Source organism: Pundamilia nyererei, unplaced genomic scaffold, assembly GCF_000239375.1.
Source record: "Pundamilia nyererei isolate P.nyererei 1_Seehausen unplaced genomic scaffold, PunNye1.0 scaffold00045, whole genome shotgun sequence".
NCBI lineage: Eukaryota > Metazoa > Chordata > Actinopteri > Cichliformes > Cichlidae > Pundamilia > Pundamilia nyererei.
In genome coordinates, this window is record NW_005187446.1 from 3390316 (window position 1) to 3397735 (window position 7420).

Below are 7420 nucleotides of genomic sequence, written 5' to 3' on the forward strand. Positions count from 1 at the left end.
TTGTTGTGATTTGGTGGTATATAAATAAAGTTGAATTGAACTGAACTGAATTGTGTAGCACTTGCTTCATAGTATTCCCCTCCGTTTTCCCGTTTATATTGATGAATTTAACAGCGACGCTGTGAGGAGTAGAGGTAGTGAAGGTGGATGAGTTTAAATACCTGGAGTCAACCATCCAAAGCAGCAGACAGTGCACAAGAGGGGTGAAGACAGAAGTGTAGGCAGGCTGGAGTGGGTGGAGATGAGTGTCAGTGGTGATTTGTGACACAAGTATAGCAGAAAGAGTGAAAGAAGAAGTATACAAGATGCCAGTGGCCCAGGGAAAAAAAGACAAGAAGCCAAGCTGGAGATGGAGAGACGGGATAGTGGGTACATAGTTTAATACTCTATTGAGTGACTTGTTTTTGATCCATACTGTACCATGTGCCTTATTTAGTATATTAGATGAGGAACATGTAAAAAAGGAAAATGGAAATGAAAGGATCCAAGAAAAGAAAATAGATTTGATTATTATCATGCCAATTATAGATTTTTTGTTGTTGTTGGTGTTAATATGAGATTTTGTTCAAACATTCAGTTTTGGCTGGGAAAAACGATAATTGTGTCAGGAGTTGGCAAACCTGGAGTCTTTGACACATTTGCTGGAAGGTGTTACAAAGTAACAAGGTAAAGAGATTTGACAAGGATCCATCCCCACTTAAACAGACTTTATATCAGTGATAAACGCTAAGTGGCCCAGTGTTGCTGCTGCTGTCTGCCTTTGAACGAAGATCCCCATATACAGCAAAACTCGAACTGCTCACTGAAGTGAAAAAGCCCCCCAAAGTAACAGCTAAATGCTTAAAGCATTCAGTGGAGATAGACAACATCCACCCATTTACTTGCATAGGTTCGTGGTAGGACATCACAAAGGGAGATACTGCTTTTCAATAAAAAACTAAAAAAACAACAACTATGTTTAAGTACATCTGTCTCTGGACCTGAACCGCTGTCCATCAGCAAGGGGAAAATATCGTCACATAACAGCTGTTTACCACATGAAGCTTAGTAAACGCTGGGTGATGGAGCATGTCAACGACCCTAAATATTAAGTAAGTTGAAAACTGCAGATTGAAAGTTGTTTGGAGTGGCCAGAATCTGACCCAAAAGAGGTTCAGTCGGTTACTAAGTCCATATCGTTGTTTCGAGACCTCTCTGCATCTGTATTTTAACATTTGAATATAAAACAATACAAGAGAAAACAACAACTCAGGAGTCAGAAAGTTGATGGGAAACCACTAAATTCTCCTCCAGGCTCGTAAGATGCTCTGACATGATTTACTGGTTCTGTGGCAACGTCACTTTTTTCCCTTTGGCGAGAACTTAATTTTTGCTCTTAAAACACTATCAAACACTTTAAAACCTTTTTCTCTTTGTCATTCTGTGTCTAACTCTCATTCTCAAGTTTATACATATTATATCGTAAGGTAATTCATGTGATCATCCAGTAAATTGAAATTGCTTATGGACGTTCTTATCCTACAGTCCTAAACAAAAGGAAACTCTAAGTGAAACTGCAGGTTGCATTGAGGCAATCTGTGTTTTTTAAGAAAAAAAAGTTTATTCAAAAGACAAACATTAATTGCAATCTCTGAGCTGTGGTCCATCAGAACAGCCAGATTGTGGCTGTGTACTTTCATTGCCTTTTGGCTTTCATGTTCCTGGTTTCTCCAACTCCTCAATAAGCATCAGTTCACAATCATCATCATGCAGCAAGGCCTGACAACCTCCAACTCACTTTTAAGCATCCACCTCTTCATTCATCAGCTTATCAGCACATTTGTCGCTAACCAGGGGAAATATTTGTGGTTGCCTTGAAAACCAGTCACTGACCGACTGATTTGCAGTGATGGGAAATTAACCCTGATTGGCTGGCTTGTCTGACTGTAATCAAAGTGGATGAGGCAGAGGCGAGCTTCAGACCAGCAGGATGAGACTCTCATTATTTTCCCCGCTACGTTATTCTTCTCTCATCCCTTACATCAATTTATAATACCCCTCTCTCATTGCGTCTCTTCTCCCACTTTCCCAAGCCTTCTGCTCATCAAATCCCCCTCCTAGACTTTTTACATTCCCTATTTTTCATTTCCATGTTTTCTCTCTGCTTTTCTGTCTCTCTCTCTCTCCTCTCTCCCTCTCTCCCCTGGATATTTAGTTTGATTTATTGCCTCTTGTTGGAAAGGTTGGCGTTTTAATAACTCAGCTCCTCCTCACCCCAACGAAGAGAGGGAGAATGTGCACGAAGAAGAACTTTAGTAAGCACAAAATAAATGTGCGGACAGACAGCAAGGTTTTTCTAGTGCTTTCCTTTTATCTCCCCAGCGCTCTCCTGCTCTTTCATGTCTTCCGGTTCCTCTCACTGTTCATGCCGGCTGAGGATATAAAAGCTAAACGTGCAGCTGAAATGGATGTCAATTTGAGCTCCTCTCTGATCTGTGCAGAGGAAAATACACATATGCACACACACCCAACAGCTGTAATGGACTGAGGATGTGAAAACTGACAACCACATAAAAAATGAACCATCTGGTTGGAGGCAGGGGGGAAGCATGTGACACCCTCCCCTCCAAAAAATGAAAAAAAGACTTTAACAAGAATATTTTTATGACGACGGGACAAAACTCTGACCATGACACGCTGCGTGAAAACAGGAAAAACCTGAGTTAAAGGTGTGAAACACATAAAGACACGGATGGAAAGGCCCGATGGAGAGCTGAGGAGTGTCCGAAAACAGCCAGTCAGAGACCAAGTGGGAGATTTCTAGTGCCAAACAGAGACTTTATTTAGATGGTGATTATTCACACTGGTCATTAGAGAACCATATCACTTTCCCCTCATTTACTGAAAGGCAGCAAGGGGAGAGGGGGGGTGCGATGAGAACGAGAGGGCAATCATTAGAAGATATCACTTTCACCCGTCTTCTGATGAGGGGAAGAGCAGTCTGAGAATCTGCATCCTTGAGTAATAAGACAATAACTAGCAATTAATAATTCAAATCATAAGCCATCAGCCAATGTACTGGGAGTTACAAAAACCTGTTAGCAGAGCGTTAATAGTCTTTTTCATTTTGTTTCCGGTGTTCGCGTCTACCTGATCAGCCTCACATGGTAGTCTTAGCTTCAGGCTGTGCACTCTATAGTAAAGTTAATTGCAAAACATGCACCCATTTGATTAAATGTTTGCAGATGTTCATTGTAAACCTGCCAGACATTATGTCGTGATGTAAGACCAGCAGAAAGCAGACATTATATTGGCACATGCAAAAGTCTCCCTCGCCCTCTTTCTCGGTCCTTCACACACAATGCTGGGGTCTGATTCTGCAGTAATAACTCACAGGGGGAAAAAATCATTGATGGGGGGGGGGGGAGCCATTGACAGGGGGAGAAAGGAAAGAAATCTGCATTTTTATCTTCAGTCCCTAATTCTAAGTGGTCCGGCCTGTTTGAAATGCGTCCTAAGGGAACAATTAACTTGCTTTTAGTTCCTATACCACATGAGCATGTCTGCCAAATCCCCATCAGATCCCTGCCCACAAAAAACCACACTCTGACAGGCAGAGATTGCATACACAGACACAAACTGGAAAAAACATTTGGTGTATAATACAGAATGCTGTGAACACTGCAAATGGCAGTGACACAGCAAGAAATTGGCGTAAAACTGGGAAAAAGAAAGGAAGAAAACAGCAATTTTGTTTGTACAGCTTGTGTTTTATCTACAAACGTGCATCTACTTAGATGCAGATATGCACTTAGTCAGCATTTTAGCTCTTCTGTACTGATGATTAAAGAAAGACTAAACAATTTACAGTTTAACAAAATCGTAATATTCGGTGTACTAGGCCATCCTGTCTGGGTAGACTTCCTGCATCAGAACCACAAGACTGATCCGGTATGGGACTTGTGTCCTCCAAAAGGACGCTTTAACGACATCCAAAGATCGTCACGGGACAGCCACTTTAGTCACCACCCTGCTCTCTCAACTTCAGCTGTATTTAAAGAGAAATATCTTTTTGGCACTGAGGAGAATCGCTTGTTTCGAGATACCACAGCATCAACCGTGGGAGCTCCAAAAAGTGGAGTGCCTTGGCAGTAAATAGATCAAGACATAACCTTCACTCCATTTTTTGGCAGAGTATCAAACTGCATGCACAAACAGCTATAGCCTCGTTCATCTCAAAGTTAATTTTACTACAGAGAGTTCACTCAATCCATCTGAGATGAGCAGGAGGAGCGGGGAGGGAAAGAGTACAGTAGGGGACAGAAAGGGAGAGGATAAATTGTGGGGGTGTTGGGGGAAAGGATGACTGCTGGCACACAAAAAAGGGAGGAGAGGGAGGAAAAAAAGAACTGCAGCGAGTGAACTGGTGAACAGAGGGAACATAAGGACAGATGAATATGCAGAGCGACCCGTGTGTTTCCTCCTCGTGCTTCCATCTGACTTTACTAATCATCAGGGTTTGGTCAGATTACCCGGAAATGTAATCAGTTACCGAATTACAATTAAATGATTTGGGGTTTTTTAGTTGTTATTAGCAATGAAAGACATCTTATGTGAATGCTTTAGGATCCAATCAAACATTTAAAAAGTTGCACCTCGTACTACAGAATAGATTTTTTCATGTTTTTTAAAGCTAATAAAATGTATTTTTGCAAATGTAGCATTTACACTTGATCAAATCAAGTTACCCTTACAAAAACAATACTTGCACAAGCTCTAGAAATGTTGAACTGTAGAAACATATTTTTATGACTCACGTTAAGCAAGAAGAGCACTTACTCAGAATGTTTATCTTCTACTTTATATGCAAAGAAAACTGTAAAAACTCCATTATCTATAAATCATATTTACATTAAAAAAAGAAGATTAGTCACCATCGCCTGTGGTGATTCTAAAGTCTGTTGGGGTCCTCGCTTTCCCAACTCTTACAGCAACCCTTCACAATTATATTATCAATAAATATTTTGACATTAACAAGAAAAATTATAAAATATAAACATGTTGAGATCTTAAAGTGCTGGTTGCGGACTGCGACTTGTACAAATGCTGTTATTATTATGTTCTCCGGGTCCAAGGATTAGCTGTCATTTGAATTGAGTGCAAAGAGAATCACGTGCTTGCAAAGTAAGAGTGCTGGGTGAAGTAGGGCCCCTTTAGAGAGATCATATATCTTCTACTGTTACCTCAAACACACATTGCTGCTGCTGCTGTAGCTTAAAGTTTGTCCGTCTGCCTCGTCTGGTGGCAGGCGGCACATCTGTCTCTTATGAAACCCGGCAAACTGACACTAGTGACTTACTTATTGAGTCATTGTGCAATAGCACAGATCAGATTTAAGACAGGAGCAAAAACGCAACATTTCGGGACCATTAAACTGCTTTGGTCTGTGGTTCCTGGTATTGTGCATACAGACGCGCTGTTAAGTGGTCACGACTAGCAGGAGCTCTTAAATGGAAAAATACTGTAAATGCATTTGACACATCTAACTGTTTCTGTGTACACTGTATGCTGTGTGGACATCATCAGCGTAAATCATCTCTGTCAATGTGATTTTTTTACATAAAGTATTTATTCAAACATTAGTCATGCTGCCTTGTATTGTTTTCTCTATTTGGACAGTACTGAAGAGAACCATACTGAAGCTTTATATCACTGTTGTCCTATGAAAAATAACCATCAGTGCCTCCATTTCCTTAACCGCTTACACAATTCAGGGTTGCTGGAGAAGCACTGGACAACCCTAAACAGGTCGCCAGGCTATTGGAGGGCCAATTAAGATCGAAAAATCCACACTCATATTCACACCTGTGGTCAGTTTAGAACCACACATTAACCAAACAGGAGCTACTGTGAAAATTATACATCTCCAAAAAGCTTCTCATACGTTCAGAAAACAGCCCTTTACAAGTTCACACCTTTTCCTGATCTTTTAACCACATTTCATGATCATGACAGAGGTTTGAAATGGCTTTTCTTTAGACCTGGCTGCCTACTCTTTGCAGACATCTGCAGTTTTGCATTCAGAACATAAGACCAGACTCCGAGTCTTTGAACAAAAAAAAGGGACAGAGAGACGGAGAGGAGAGGAAAAACCCGATAGGAAACAAAGAAACACAGATGGGACACTGTAAGGAGAAAGAAGAGGCACAATTGGATTGCTCAGAGCGTTGTATTCAGTGGGGGCCACTTATACAGTCAATAGTAATGGATAGCACATGCCATATCAGTACAATAAGAGACCTTGCCTCTTTATCTGCTTACATGTAGTACATGGCAACAACAATAGCCACAAGTGCTGCATTGAAAATCTATCTGACATACTCAGCTCTCATCTTTTCTTTACAAATAGCAACTATTTGTCACCAAAAAAGTTGAAGCAGCTCCCCAGGCAACAAAAGAGAAAAATGAAATCAAGGAATAGACACAGATGACTGTCAATACACAAGAGGGCAAGAAAAGAGTAAACGCAGAGAACGACAGGTGGAGTTGAAGAAAAAGAGGGGAGGCGATGGGGGCTTAAGGGGAAGTAAGAAAGTGTGGTAAAAAGCATTCAATAAACACGTCTCTATAGTAACCAAGATGTAATTTGCTTGGTGAGAGAAAGAGAACGATGGCGATTGAGGGAGAGTGATGGAGAGAGGGGAATAGAAAAGCATTTACCATCGCTGCTTGAGTCCAGAGCTGTAATTACGGAACTGAGACGCAGCGACAGAGGGGGAGGAAAAGATTGGAGGTACACACAAGAAAAGAGCTGCGCACATAGTGCTTTTACAAAAGGATAAGGTGACAATGAAAGATACACACAAGTGATGACCCCATAAAATTGGCACTGTTGCAAATAAGTGTCGTAGACGTGCAGAAGAAAGCCGGCGAAAAAAGCTGCTCCGGTAAGAACAAAACGACAAAGACAAATCAGAAGGAAAGTTGAGAAAATGATGCCTTTTGTAAGCACGTGTGGAGGGAGAGTGTTCCTATTCATTTGTTCACGGGTCACAATTATGCCTGGTCATTAAGCCAAAAAAACAAATTAGCCACTTGAATAATTAAGCAGAGATATAAAACTTGGTGCAGCCAACAGAGAGAGAAATGCAGGGGTGGAAATGGGACAAAGAAGAAGATGTGGAGTAAAAGTGAGAAGAGGGAGGAGTGACAGGCAGAGACAAGCTATCTTATAGGGAAGAGCAGCCTTGAATGATGAGTGATAGACAGACCGAGATGTGCGTGAAACGTGCGGGCATATGGCTGATCAAAATAGTAAGAGACCAAAAATAGCAGCATTACAAAGTAGATGGAGAATGGGGCCAGTGTGTGTGTGTGTGTGTGTGTGTGTGTGTGTGTGTGTGTATCTGTGTGTGTGTGTGTGTGTGTGTGTGTGTGTGTG